Consider the following 15,744-nt stretch of genomic DNA (forward strand, 5'->3'; position numbering starts at 1 on the left):
TCTTGGTAGTATTCCAGTGGGAAAAAGTGACTGTACTACAGTATTGAATATTACTGGAATGAACAATAGCAGTTTCCTGTCCCCACACAACACTTATTTCATTTGTAGGAGCAAAGGCTACTATCATCTACCAATTGGATGGTCTGGAACCTGTTATGTGTCCTTTTTGCTTCCTCCTGTGTTCCTAGCACATGCATCTTATCATAAAGATCAAAAACTGTTTAATGAAATTTCTTTGAACCAATTCAAAAGAAATATAAATAATGATGAAGTGGATCAAACGGACACTGCATTGCAGCAATATGTTGGCTTTACTTTGGGACTCTTTTTCTTTGTTGGGGCGGCTTTAAATAGTAGGAAGATTAGACGCCTAACCTGTGTAGTAGAGGCTGTGATTAATCAGACAGCAATGGAGCTTGGAAATATTACAGAAGAACTCCAAATTACGAGAATTATGACTTTGCAAAACCGAATGGTGCTAGACGTGGTTCTAGCTGATTATGGTGGAGCATGTCGCATTATCTAGAGTAGCTGCTGTGTTTTTATCCCTGATCATGCCCCTTCTATTTATGATGCCATTTCCAAAATGCATAAAATAGCCACTGAGATACATCAAGATTCAGGAACATGGACTTGGGCTGGATGGTTCAGGAATGTATTTTCTGTATGGGGATTGAAGATATTATCGGGCTTGTTCATAATTATTGCAATTCTCTTCTCTTGTTGTTTATGTATCTAATGCGGGCTGATGCTTTGTTCTAGCTGTATATCCACTTGTACTACTTGTCTACCATCTAAAACAAATGTCCAAAATTTAAATGCCCGTTTAGCAATAGACTGAGAAGTCAGCGATATGATGCTTATTGATATACATGATATTTATCGTACCCTTTTTAAAGCATAAGAAAATGTCTTAGCTTATGCTAAAAGGGCCGTTTGTGGAAAACGTGTAATATTTTACTTAGCATAGGCTACTGCCATTTTGGCTGTGGTGTCCATTTCGTTTCCTTCATAATTCTCTCGTCCTCTGCTGCTCGTCATTTCACTCTGCTTGTGTTATCTATTTTAGTTGACTTTCTGACTCAGCTAAAAGCAATGTCATGCTGAGGGGTTGTAGCTGCCAGTGCACCTGACCATAGATGTTAACTGTCAACCATTTACTGCTGCCATAAGCTTCTCTGCTCCCCCTCCCACTTTGCTGACCACATGGTTATTCATCTGCCCTTGTTTGCTGATAGCTACTGCTAAAAGTTGTTCTTCTTATTTCTGTTCACATGCGTACATTGCAGAAAACCTGTATAAAAGACCTGTGTTCTGTGACTTCAGTGTACTACCTCATGCAGCACTTGAGAGTCCTGTGTGGATGTGGTGCCACTCATGAGTGATTAATAAACTTGTTTTTTATTCCAACTCCAGTGCTGATCTCTATTTTGTTGGTCTTTGAACCCGTGAAAAAAGGGTGACCCTGCACCAGTGTACCCCTGAAAAGGTACATTTCCACAACATGATATGATCATCCTTGTTTGCGACATATACATTTAGCAGAGGTAGTAACATACCATTTTCAGGTCTGGCTACAGTCAGTTTACATGTTCGGCAAGACCTAATGTTGTCACTCAACACCCACCAAACACACACACAATACACAACATACAGAAAGAGCCTTTGAATCCTAAGCTTTCAGTTATTGGCTTGTTTGAGCAGCCCTTCTTCAGGCAATCACTAGCTGGTTGCCTTTCACGTTTTCAGACCTGCCCACAATATTTTGTGTAGGTTTATATTTACCCACAATTCTTCCAAAGTAGTAGGTAGGACAGGTACTCTGCATGATCCCTTACCATCACATAATACAGTAGCTGGCATCATTTTATAACCAGTACATTACAACTGGGATTCTTGGTTGGCTTAGGTGTGCACCAAGGCCAGACAGGAACCACCACTCTACTCAGGGTAAGCTAAGTACACACTAAAGATAGGCTGTGCTAACATACTGGTAGCTTGGCACAGAGAAGTCAGGCAAATCAAAACATACTTTATTTAGACAATCAGGTCCTATAAAGTACCAGGTAAAGTTAAAAGAAAGATCGGTACATTATTTATTTTTTACTATGTTATGTTGATAATTAATCAACAAAAGATTAGCTTGCCAATCATGCAGGTGTGATCAGTTTATGTAATGAGAATATTTTAAAGTGCATTTTGATAGGCTGCTTGTGTTTTAAAAAATAAAATACAAAATAGGACAGATAGTTTATATCAAGAGGTAATGTGTAAAGTATTTGTGCAACACATGCACACACAGTAACACAATGAATACACCACAAAAAGAATCCAAATAAATTATTATATTCTGAACAAAACAATGTATAGAAGCTGAGATACTGAATTTCAAAAGAATAAGTGAAAAATAACACTTAGAAGTAAATAGCGCGTTAGAGGTTACTTAAGTTCATACTGGACGGGGGCAAAGTCAAAGTTTGGGCTGACAGCGATGGAGCGCCAGCCGGCTTCAGGACCCACGCAGGCCCCAGTGAACAAAGTACCTTTTCTGGTCACAAATGCGAGATGCATCGATGTCGATCCCGCAGGTCGGGGTACGTCAATTTTTCTGCACGCCGGGACGGCGAAGTGTCGGTTCCGTAGGCGAGACGCCAGGCCAAGATTAATTGATTCCATAGAGAGATGCACCTGGTTTCTCCATGGAGTCAAGGGATGCGTCTCCGAGCTGCTGCGATGCCGATGCACGGTACGGATGCTTCGGGCTCTCGCAGTGCTGATTAGTTCAGAGACTGAGGTGCCAATGTTACTCCTGCAACTGGGTCGATGCGTCAGTTATGATACACACAGACAAGAAATGTGTCAGCAGGGCAACAAACAGAAAAGCAGGCCTCCCATATCAGCAGTTCAGGAGAGTCCTTTAAGCAGCACAGCATGTTCTTCTGGCAGAGCTTCAGTTACAGGTAATGGTACTGTTTGCTGAATCTATTTTCCCTTTTCCCCTGCTCATTTGGTGATTTGTATCCTGTGTTTCACAAAGCAACTGCAGAAGGGTATAATACCTAAACTTTCACACAACGCAGGGCAACAAGCAAAGTTGCTGCGCTGCATTGCGTGAAAGGGGAGAAATACTCCATATTTACAAAGATATTGAACATTTCTGCCATTGTTTATTTCATCTTCGCCTCTCCTTCTCTTCCTTAGAGAGAGGTCCTTGAATTGTTCCGATTTGCATAGGTTCTCCACCCTTGACTGAGTCCATTTCTTTACTGCCTTCTATTCTGATTCTATCAAATCTAGGAACACTAGGACGATATTCTCTTTTTCTCTCACCTCTTCTTTCACTCTGACGGAAATCAATTTCTAAAACTAGATCTATCAGCGCTGAAATCTCCGTGGGTCTGTTGGGCACCTGGGCCAAGGCATCTTTTAGTTCATCTTTTAAACCACGATAGAACACTGCTGCTCGTTTGTTCTCTGGCCATTCAGTCTCTACTATCAACTTATTGAACTGGGCTAAATAGGCCACCAAATCACGATTGCCTTGTTTTATTTCCAATAACTCGTTGTCTGTTGCTTGGGAGACCCTTCGTCTGTCAAATATTCGAAGAAATTCTTTTTTAAACTCCTCCAAATCGTATAATACTGGATCATTTCTGGTCACCAGAGGCATTGACCAAGATGCCGCATCTCCGCTTAAGTACGACAAAATAAATGCCACTCGAGACTGCGCATCAGGGAAAAATGCCGGACGGCACATAAAATGTAAGGTGCATTGTGTAAGGAACACCTGAGCCTTCTGGGGGTCTCCTCCAAAACGCTCAGGAGGTGCCAACGGAATTACCGGTGACAGAGAATGAATAACTTGAGTTGTCATCTTGGGATGGAGAACTGTCGTGTCACTAAGATTCCCTTCTAGTGATGCTGAATACTTAAAACTGGGGCTGGATACTAAACTACTCACTATTTGGGCCAAATCTGTAGTCTCTTTTTTAAGCTCCCTATTCTCTTCCCGAACTGTTATTAACTCCCTTTGTATTCCTTCTAAGATTTCTCCTAGTTTCTTCAAATCCAAACCTTCCGCCATTCCGCTCAGGTGCTATTCAATTCGTGGGCACTTCACTCTGTCCGACCCAGACTCGATTCTATGCACAGGAGCAGAACGCCGCAAGTTCCCAATGCCCCACCCGGGTTCTCCGGCACCAGCACGTAACTGCACGGGTGCCAAACAAATCCAAAGGGGCAAAAGGGGATGGGACAGAGAAGTGACGGCCACACTGCTGCTAATCTTGCTCTTGCTTCTGTATCTTCCTTCTGTCTTCTTCTGGCTAGCGCAAGATTTTTGAGACTGTAACATAAGATGACACCATTAGTCCTATATCTATCTGCTATTCTTCCTATTGTACTTAATCGTCTTGTGACCTACCCTGTTTGTGTGTGACCCTTGCCTCTCTTCTGTTGTTTTTTTCTTTTTCTTGCTTCAATGTGCTGTAACTAAAGTTTTTTAAGAGTGTTAATTCTGTGTTCGAATTCTCTCTTTCTCAACTCTATTCTTTATTTACAGGTTCCTCACCAATTATGAATACAGCTGGGCGTTACAAGGGATTCTGTGTTGGTGAGTATCAATTCAGTCTTGCTTCACCCTTTATTTGAGGAATTATACTAATCTTTTTCTTTCTCAACTGTCTTAATTCTTTTTGAATGTTGTATACTAGTTCGTGTATTCTTCTCAGTAATTTTCTTTATCTTTTCCGCTGGTATCTTAACTCATTGTATGACTCTCAGCAACAAATTTAAAACTACTAGTTAGTCTGCTGCTCTTTTAATGATTAACTCGTAGCTTGTGCTGGTTCCGCTTTTCTCTAACTCTTGATAACTAGGCTTAAACCTCTCCGTGTTCTCCTCCACTAATGCGCATGATTGCTGACAAGACACTTCAATATTTCTCCTAGCGCCAGTCTCTCATGCTCCTCGCGGAACAGTCTTACCGCGTTTCTCAGACGACAAGTTCCACACAGAACGGCCTAAGGCTCTCCTCAAATGACCTCCACAGGAATTCCGGAACAGGCAAATCAGTATTTGCGGTGCGCGACGAAGTTTCCCAGTCTATCTTTCGCGACGCACCTTAGCAACCTACTCTTCCTCAGTACTCAGGTGAAGTGCGCCACAGCACGGCGCTTCACCTGGATCTTCCAGATTGCGAGTGAGCGCTAGAGCGCTAACCCGCTGTCCTAACTGGAAACTCCTGGCGGCCATCTTAGAATCAGTATTTGTCAGCGTTTTACATAGGCTCTTAGCCTTCCTAATTCTTCCTCTCGTCTTGGCCCATACGGAGTTCACCAACAGTGTTTTCTTGACTCGAGGTTTGACAATCCTGACAGCCGTCTCGTTGCACTGGAACACTGTGTGCAGCCTAGCACCAACAGACGCTTCATTGCACCATAGAGCAAAGGTACCTACATTACAGGCAGGGTTGTTTTTGTGAAAGAAGGAACACCTTCCTGCAAAAAATATAGAGGCATTTTTTTCTCTTTCTATGGGTGCTGCAAAATGCAGCACATGTATAAACAGGAAATAACAAAGAGAAATAAATATGTTTTTCCTGGTTATTCCTCACTAGGGAAGGCATAGCATTTTGAGGCATTCCTGGCTTTTCTAGCTGTAGTAACTCTGGAAATGCGTTAAAATCCATGGATGGATGAGTGGGAATGCCCATGCTCCACACATGGAACGCCACGCAGATTGAAATATAACATAGTGAACCTCAAGCTGCTGCCTTGCATTACATTTCTTTACAAAAACAAGCAAGGCCACGCAAATCAATCCTTGCGTGGCTTTGTAAATATTGGCAAAGCCTTTGCGCTATCTTGGTGTCACCTTGTTTGATGCAATAACACAACACAGAGGCTTCATAAATAACTAAGGCCCGTATGTACGAAACTTCTATTTTGCATTTCCTAACTAGCGAATCCTAGAAAATCACTATTTAGGAAATGCAAAATGGAATGCACTAAATTTGAGATTTCCTAATAGCGATTCCTATGGAGCTGCAATCACTATTAGGAAATGCAAATTTGCAATTTCCTAATAGGAAATCGCAAAATTGGAAATGCAAAACCTTTCATACCTAGGGGGATTAGGCACCCCTCCTATATCCTTAAAAAATAAGTGGTGCTAGTATAAACTACTCCAATGCCCTCGGGCAATGGTGCACTCTATGAGGCACTGCTAAAAGAGCATTTGTGTGCCTTATTTTTATTTGCACATGGTTACCATTGGATGGGATTCGATGGTAATAGCATTTCCTAAATGCCCAATTGCAGTTAGCAAATGCCATGTTCCTAGGAAAACGCAAATAGGAAATTTCTATTTGCGGTTTCCTATTTTGGGAATCGCAAAATGCTATTGAGTAGAAATCGTATTTTGCGGGCTCATTTTTGACTTTGTACATATGGAAAGGCTATTTAGCATTTCTTAGCGCCCAAAATAGTGAGTCGGTCTATTAAGAAATGCTAAATAGCTTCGTACATATGGGGCTAAGTCTTTGTACTGCCGGAGCTGCTGCGATGCCTGCTGCCTGGCAGTTCAATGAGTGAAGGGAGTCCGGTAGGAGAAATGCTGCTACCAGCTCCTGCATTATTCCCTGCTGCTCTCAGGGTTGCGCCCTTGCCTGTCACAGAGCCCTAGGGACACTGCCTGAGCCAGGCACTGGGGGCAATCCCGCAATCTTACAGTGGTAGAGTGTGATATTACACTAAGGTAACATCATATTATAGCAGACTTTTTCCAGCTGCAGCCCTCCTGTCAGCATGCTTGTGCACAATGAGCTCTTGTAGTGTGCATAACTGCAGTAATATCCCTCCCATGGGCGGAAGTCATACCAGTCCACTGCCAGTCAGCAAGCCATCCAAACATTTCCAGGCCCAGCTGTCTGTCCTTAAAACATTGCTGGCCATCTAAGCCTTTATTTGAGCATCTGCAGCTAGAGGTTACACTCCTATGAATGAATAAATGAATGAATTTGTAGAGCACTGGAATCACCCCTGAAAGGGTATCTCCGCGCTGAGAGCAGAGGAAGATAAAGGATAGAGGAACACACATTTATTAAAGAGTTCAGTTTTCAATAGTTTCCTGAATTTAAGCAGATTTGTGCACTTGCATAAGGCGGTGGGGAGCGAATTACACAAACGTGGGGCTAGATAGGCAAAAGATTTGCCCCCGGTTCGAAGTTTAATAAATCGAGGGACTACTAGCAGAGCCTTCTCTCCAGAGCGCAGAGATCTGCTGGGACCATAGTGGATGAGTTTTTCTGCCAGATATCTGGGCCCCCTATCACTGATAAATTGATGGACTAAGCAGCAGATTTTAAACGTAATTCTGTCATGGATGGGGAGCCAGTGAAGTGATTTCAATAATGGCAGAGAGGCAGTTCTGGGAGGCATATTAAGACTACTTGCGACCTGTGTAACACCACCTCATTTGCTGCTGCCAGGAGTGCATTGCAGTAGTCCAGTCAACTGACCACTAAAGCTTGGAGTAGAGTCTTACAGACAGATAAAGGGAGTAGGTGGAACACTCTCTGAAGGAGCTTCAGCATGTGAAAACAAGTGCCTGAAACTGCTTCCTGTTACAGGTAGAGTGAGACCTGAAAATGTGTTTCCCTCACAGCTCCTCAAAGTCACCTGCGAGCAGGCAGCATGTGGAGTGAGGCATCTATTCACTAATACATTCATCTTGACGACTACTCGTATGAATATATGTCTCATCGTGAGCATTGCACTCAAAGAAATAAGCACCATGTGGATTATTTCCTAATGCGACTTTACAAGGGCACTCCGCCAAGGACTGCAAACTCTGCAAATTAATACAACTCACTGTATTTCAGACCCAGTTCAGGTTATAAGAGGTACTAGACAACAACTGTGGTGGTTGAGGTCATTTGCTACTGGTGACTACAAGTGGGGGCCTGCGCTGGTAAGCACAGTGGGCGGGTGTGGAAGTGACAAATGCCGGAATAGCGAAAATAAAAGAAATAAATAAAACCACTTACCTTGCGCTCGCCGCATCACCGAGTCGGCGAAGCAGCGAGTGCAATGTAAGTGGTTTTATTTATTTATTTTCACTATTCCACTTCCACCCCACACACCCTTCCCCCGCCGTGCCCTGCCTCACCACGCTTACCTGCACGGGCCGCCACTGGTGTCTACATCTATTATGGCTCAGCAAACTGGGCCAAGCTCACTCTCTGAATAGCGAGGGCCAGAAGTCACAGGTTTCTCTGGGAGGTAGTGTGAGGGAGGCCAAGAGTTCAGATCTCAACAATCAACCAAAACAACATAATATAGTATTTTCCAGCCAGGCAACAATCTTTTAAGTAAAAGAAAAAATTCTTTAATCACTGTGGTTCTGATTTATCAAGGTAAATTACACTTTTGAGTAAGTTTACATTTTGAGTAATTTAACTACCTTTCAGTATTCACAAACTGCCCTTTTGTAGTAAATTACATTTTTATAGTAACTAGGGGACACATTTATGTAGCTTTCATGCAGCACAGCAAGCCACCTTGCTGCGCTGTGTGAAAGAGAAAGGGCAGGAAGGTGCCGTATTTAACATAATACGAAACATTCCTGTCCTTTCCTTGCGCTGATGCCCTTTTAGCTGCCTAGCGCCAGTGCAGGTACCATGGTACAAGGGTGCCCTCGTTGTAAGCAGGATTGTTTTGTGCAAGAAGAAACACCTTCCTGCACAAAAACAATCCCCTGAGGCATTTTCCTCTTTCTTTGTGTGCTGCAGAATTCCTATGTGTAACCGTGCATGTGCATGTCAACTTAATGAAACAGGTGCCATTTTCCCCTTTTTTTTTTACTGAATCAAGATGGCATCACATGGATCAATACATTGTTTAAAAAATGTAAATTTGTTAATGCAAAAATGCTTTAATTGTGAAGCAATTAGCCAGCAAATGGCAGCTTCCATGCCCTACAAAGCTAACAATTTTTATTTTATTTGATGCTTGCCACAATGGGTGTGCGGGGCGAGCAACAGGGAGTTAGGCAACAGGGATTGTGCAGGAGTGGAGGAAGCAACGAAGAGTAGGTTGAACTGGAGGAAGCAACATGGAATAGGTGGGAGGGGGAAGTAATGGTGAGTCGGTGATAAGTGGGAAACAATGAGGAGTGGGCAACTGGGGGTGTGTTGGAGGGGGGAAGCAACGGGAGTGTGAGGGAATGGGGGAACAAAGGGGAGTAAGTGACAGAGGGGAAACAATAATGAGTGGGCCAGAGGAAGGAAGTAGGTGGGAGGTGGGCAAGAAATAGGAAGTGGGTGGCAGGTGGGGAAGCAACCGGGAGTGGGTGGGAAAGGGTAGCAAACAGGAAGTGAGGGGAGAAGGGTTATCAATGGGAGTGGGCTGGATGGAGTTACAAATAGGTAGTGGGCAAGATGGGAAGTGGGTGTTAGGAGGATATCAACGGGGAGAGGGCGGGAGAAGGGGTGGCAACAGGGAGTTAGCACTGCTCACTTTTAGGAAGCTACTTTTTTATTTTTGTATAAACGCTCCATGAAAGTGTACGTGTTTCTATTTCTATCCCTGGCATGCACCCCTGCTTTGTGTTATTGTTTTCTTTGTGTGCTTCTGTCCCCTGCCGCTTATGTTGCTCTCCCTCGTACTGCTTTTTCCCTGCCCACTCTCCATTGCTCCCCCCTCTTAAGTTCTCCTAAATTGCCCCTATCATCCTGTGTTGCTCTCCCTCTGTGTCGGCTCCTCTGGAACTGTTATTTTCTGTCGTCCCTTTAGGTGAGATCTATTGGCGCTGTTAATGCTTGGCAATAAGTGGGAGAGCATTTATTGTTGTCCTTCTGCAATCTGCACAAAGGAGTACTTTCTTGCTCAACCAGCTGCAGTAACATAATGTGCTGAAATCGCATGGCTGGTGGTTTAATATTTTACTTGTGCTCCTTTGCATGTCGGTCCAAGCATTAAACTGAGGGTCATATTTATAAAGGGTTTGAGCCACCCGTGCACCATGCCAAGGGGGTGCAAGAGTGACGCAAAACCTAACTCGGATTTATCAAGTCACGCAAGGCTACTTTATGATGCCCTGCGTGACTTGAAAGATTCAGAGTAACACAACGTTGCGATATTCTCCCCAGGGAGACGTTCCATGGGTGGAGCAAGGGTGTTCTCATGCATCCACCCATGGATTTTGGAGCATTACGAGACTTACCAACAATGATAAACCTGGGACGGCGAGTGTTAGACTTGGCAACATTGGCGTGAGTCTCCCTTCCATCAGTGTTGGACTCCATTTTGCTGGTCTAGATGCTTTGGGCACTTTGCCACTGCCGTTCAGTGCCAAAGTGCAAGTGTTCCCTTTATTAATTGTTGTTATGGATCAGTGGCTTATTTGATTTACTTGCCAGACCCTAGTACAGTGCACTATGTGTAAATTAAATGCTGCTGGTGGGCTTGCAGCACTGATTGTGCCACCCACAGAAGCAGCTTGTAAAATGTGAGTCAGGCCTGCCATTGCAGAGCCTGTGTGCAGTCTGGGACTGCCATGACGACTTGGCAAGTGCACACACTTGCCAGTCCATAAACCTTCCTTTTTCTACATATTAGTCACCCCTAAGGTAGACCCAAGGTACCCCTGTTGGCAGGGTGTATTGTATGTGAAATGTATGACATGCCCTGATGTGTGTGGCATGTCCTGATAGTGAAATACTGCCAATTTCGTTTTTCACTATTGCAAGGCTATCTGTTCCCATAGGCCAGAATGGGGAGTTTATTTATAACATCTTATAAACATAACTGACCCTGGGAACAAGATGGGAAAATAAAGTTTAGTATGCCTGAACTCGGAATGTTAAATGCATCTTTTAGTGAGGGTGAGTTTAACATTCTGTGTTTGAAAATACCACTTTTAGAAAGTAGCGGTACAAAAGGGGGTGGTGATGGATGGAGCATCAGAACCAATCAAACACTCACACCCAGTCAACAGATCTGGGTTTGATCCATCACCGTTCTTTAGCCCACTCTGCCACCCCAGTTCAGACATGGCCATATGCAAATCAGTCTGACCCTGTGCCTCATGGGAACAGTCCAGCCCAAACTGCCGAGCCATGACTTCCCTGGACTGAAAACAAGCTTCCTAGGACCGGTGTCTGGCATTTCAGCCGTCTTCAGCCAGGCTTGCTTGAATCCAGTGACAAAGTGAGCAAGGAACTCACGTGTGAGCATACCCTGCCAACTTATGGCGAACAAAGCGGTACAAAAGGGGGTGGTGATGGATGGAGCATCAGAACCAATCAAACACTCACACCCAGTCAACAGATCTGGGTTTGATCCATCACCAATCTTTAGCCCACTCTGCCACCCCAGTTCAGACATGGCCATATGCAAATCAGTCTGACCCTGTGCCTCATGGGAACAGTTCAGCCCAAACTGCCAAGCCATGCCTTCCCTGGACTGGAAACAAGCTTCCTAGGACCGGTTTCTGGCATTTCAGCCGTCTTCAGCCAGGCTTGCTTGAATCCAGTGGCAAAGTGAGCAAGGGACTCACGTCTGAGCATACACTGCCAACTTATGGCGAACAAAGCGGTACAAAAGGGGGTGGTGATGGATGGCGCATCAGAACCAATCAAACACTCACACCCAGTCAACAGATCTGGGTTTGATCCATCACCGTTCTTTAGCCCACTCTGCCACCCCAGTTCAGACATGGCCATATGCAAATCAGTCTGACCCTGTGCCTCATGGGAACAGTCCAGCCCAAACTGCCAAGCCATGCCTTCCCTGGACTGGAAACAAGCTTCCTAGGACCGGTTTCTGGCATTTCAGCCGTCTTCAGCCAGGCTTGCTTGAATCCAGTGGCAAAGTGAGCAAGGGACTCACGTCTGAGCATACCCTTCCAACTTATGGTGAACAAAGCGGTACAAAAGGGGGTGGTGATGGATGGAGCATCAGAACCAATCAAACACTCACACCCAGTCAACAGATCTGGGTTTGATCCATCACCGTTCTTTAGCCCACTCTGCCACCCCAGTTCAGACATGGTCATATGCAAATCAGACTGACCCTGTGCCTCATGGGAACAGTCCAGCCCAAACTGCCAAGCCATGCCTTCCCTGGACTGGAAACAAGCTTCCTAGGACCGGTTTCTGGCATTTCAGCCGTCTTCAGCCAGGCTTGCTTGAATCCAGTGGCAAAGTGAGCAAGGGATCAAATCTGAGCATACCCTGCCAACTTATGGCGAACAAAGTGGTACAAAAGGGGGTTGTGATGGATGGAGCATCAGAACCAATCAAACACTCACACCCAGTCAACAGATCTGGGTTTGATCCATCACTGTTCTTTAGCCCACTCTGCCACCCCAGTTCAGACATGGCCGTATGCAAATCAGTCTAACCCTGTGCCTCATGGGAACAGTCCAGCCCAAACTGCCAAGCCATGCCTTCCCTGGACTGGAAACAAGCTTCCTAGGACCGGTTTCTGGCATTTCAGCCGTCTTCAGCCAGGCTTGCTTGAATCCAGTGGCAAAGTGAGCAAGGGACTCACGTCTGAGCATACCCTGCCAACTTATGGCGAACAAAGCGGTACAAAAGGGGGTGGTGATGGATGGAGCATCAGAACCAATCAAACACTCACACCCAGTCAACAGATCTGGGTTTGATCCATCACCGTTCTTTAGCCCACTCTGCCACCCCAGTTCAGACATGGCCATATGGAAATCAGTCTGACCCTGTGCCTCATGGGAACAGTCCAGCCCAAACTGCCAAGCCATGCCTTCCCTGGACTGGAAACAAGCTTCCTAGGACCGGTTTCTGGCATTTCAGCCGTCTTCAGCCAGGCTTGCTTGAATCCAGTGGCAAAGTGAGCAAGGGACTCACGTCTGAGCATACCCTGCCAACTTATGGCGAACAAAGTGGTACAAAAGGGGGTTGTGATGGATGGAGCATCAGAACCAATCAAACACTCACACCCAGTCAACAGATCTGGGTTTGATCCATCACCGTTCTTTAGCCCACTCTGCCACCCCAGTTCAGACATGGCCATATGCAAATCAGTCTAACCCTGTGCCTCATGGGAACAGTCCAGCCCAAACTGCCAAGCCATGCCTTCCCTGGACTGGAAACAAGCTTCCTAGGACCGGTTTCTGGCATTTCAGCCGTCTTCAGCCAGGCTTGCTTGAATCCAGTGGCAAAGTGAGCAAGGGACTCACGTCTGAGCATACCCTGCCAACTTATGGCGAACAAAGCGGTACAAAAGGGGGTGGTGATGGATGGAGCATCAGAACCAATCAAACACTCACACCCAGTCAACAGATCTGGGTTTGATCCATCACCGTTCTTTAGCCCACTCTGCCACCCCAGTTCAGACATGGCCATATGCAAATCAGTCTGACCCTGTGCCTCATGGGAACAGTCCAGCCCAAACTGCCGAGCCATGACTTCCCTGGACTGAAAACAAGCTTCCTAGGACCGGTGTCTGGCATTTCAGCCGTCTTCAGCCAGGCTTGCTTGAATCCAGTGGCAAAGTGAGCAAGGAACTCACGTCTGAGCATACCCTGCCAACTTATGGCGAACAAAGCGGTACAAAAGGGGGTGGTGATGGATGGAGCATCAGAACCAATCAAACACTCACACCCAGTCAACAGATCTGGGTTTGATCCATCACCGTTCTTTAGCCCACTCTGCCACCCCAGTTCAGACATGGCCATATGCAAATCAGTCTGACCCTGTGCCTCATGGGAACTATCCAGCCCAAACTGCCAAGCCATGCCTTCCCTGGACTGGAAACAAGCTTCCTAGGACCGGTTTCTGGCATTTCAGCCGTCTTCAGCCAGGCTTGCTTGAATCCAGTGGCAAAGGGAGCAAGGGACTCACGTCTGAGCATACCCTGCCAACTTATGGCGAACAAAGCGGTACAAAAGGGGGTGGTGATGGATGGAGCATCAGAACCAATCAAACACTTACACCCAGTCAACAGATCTGGGTTTGATCCATCACCGTTCTTTAGCCCACTCTGCCACCCCAGTTCAGACATGGCCATATGCAAATCAGTCTGACCCTGTGCCTCATGGGAACAGTCCAGCCCAAACTGCCAAGCCATGCCTTCCCTGGACTGGAAACAAGCTTCCTAGGACCGGTGTCTGGCATTTCAGCTGTCTTCAGCCAGGCTTGCTTGAATCCAGTGGCAAAGTGAGCAAGGGACTCACGTCTGAGCATACCCTGCCAACTTATGGCGAACAAAGCGGTACAAAAGGGGGTGGTGATGGATGGAGCATCAGAACCAATCAAACACTCACACCCAGTCAACAGATCTGGGTTTGATCCATCACCGTTCTTTAGCCCACTCTGCCACCCCAGTTCAGACATGGCCATATGCAAATCAGTCTGACCCTGTGCCTCATGGGAACAGTCCAGCCCAAACTGCCGAGCCATGACTTCCCTGGACTGGAAACAAGCTTCCTAGGACCGATGTCTGGCATTTCAGCCGTCTTCAGCCAGGCTTGCTTGAATCCAGTGGCAAAGTGAGCAAGGGACTCACGTCTGAGCATACCCTGCCAACTTATGGCGAACAAAGCGGTACAAAAGGGGGTGGTGATGGATGGAGCATCAGAACCAATCAAACACTCACACCCAGTCAACAGATCTGGGTTTGATCCATCACCGTTCTTTAGCCCACTTTGCCACCCCAGTTCAGACGTGGCCATATGCAAATCAGTCTGACCCTGTGCCTCATGGGAACAGTCCAGCCCAAACTGCCAAGCCATGCCTTCCCTGGACTGGAAACAAGCTTCCTAGGACCGGTTTCTGGCATTTCAGCCGTCTTCAGCCAGGCTTGCTTGAATCCAGTGGCAAAGTGAGCAAGGGACTCACGTCTGAGCATACCCTGCCAACTTATGGCGAACAAAGCGGTACAAAAGGGGGTGGTGATGGATGGAGCATCAGAACCAATCAAACACTCACACCCAGTCAATAGATCTGGGTTTGATCCATCACCGTTCTTTAGCCCACTCTGCCACCCCAGATCAGACATGGCCATATGCAAATCAGTCTGACCCTGTGCCTCATGGGAACTATCCAGCCCAAACTGCCAAGCCATGCCTTCCCTGGACTGGAAACAAGCTTCCTAGGACCGGTTTCTGGCATTTCAGCCGTCTTCAGCCAGGCTTGCTTGAATCCAGTGGCAAAGTGAGCAAGGGACTCACGTCTGAGCATACCCTGCCAACTTATGGCGAACAAAGCGGTACAAAAGGGGGTGGTGATGGATGGAGCATCAGAACCAATCAAACACTCACACCCAGTCAACAGATCTGGGTTTGATCCATCACCGTTCTTTAGCCCACTCTGCCACCCCAGTTCAGACATGGCCATATGCAAATCAGTCTGACCCTGTGTTACGAATACAGGGCTCCTCAGGATCCGGGCGACGCAACAGGGTTCCACCTCCCGATATCCCCGGACTCCAACCAAGAGGTTACAGAGCCCAGAGGCGATCAGGTGAGGGAAAAAAGGAAGGGGGGAAAGGAACAGCAGGGAATCGAACCTGAAAGACAAAACAAGACAATATTCATATAAGCACAACACTTATCTCTACTCTCATTACGGTCTCACTAGCGCCAGTATTTACCAGGTGTATGGGAGTCCTTCCCCGTGACCCCTGAGATGCCTCTCTCAGGACCACTAAATCTTGTCTCTCAGCCCACAGACCAATCCTGTGGCTTTCTTAGTTCAAAACAACA

At 46.2% G+C, this 15,744-nt stretch overlaps 1 protein-coding gene across 1 annotated transcript in view; it reads left to right on the forward strand.

Moving 5' to 3' along the window:
• Positions 1-4,593: 4,593 nt before the first annotated feature.
• The window catches only part of LOC146808932 (interferon-inducible GTPase 5-like), a 51,313-nt gene continuing 40,162 nt past the window's right edge, over positions 4,594-15,744 (forward strand). Inside the window, exon 1 of the mRNA XM_085615737.1 lies at positions 4,594-4,612. The gene's annotated coding sequence lies outside the window, so the exon portion shown is untranslated. The remainder of the gene's footprint in view (positions 4,613-15,744) is intronic.

Source organism: Triturus cristatus, chromosome 7 (assembly GCF_964204655.1).
Source record: "Triturus cristatus chromosome 7, aTriCri1.1, whole genome shotgun sequence".
NCBI classification, from domain to species: Eukaryota; Metazoa; Chordata; class Amphibia; order Caudata; family Salamandridae; genus Triturus; species Triturus cristatus.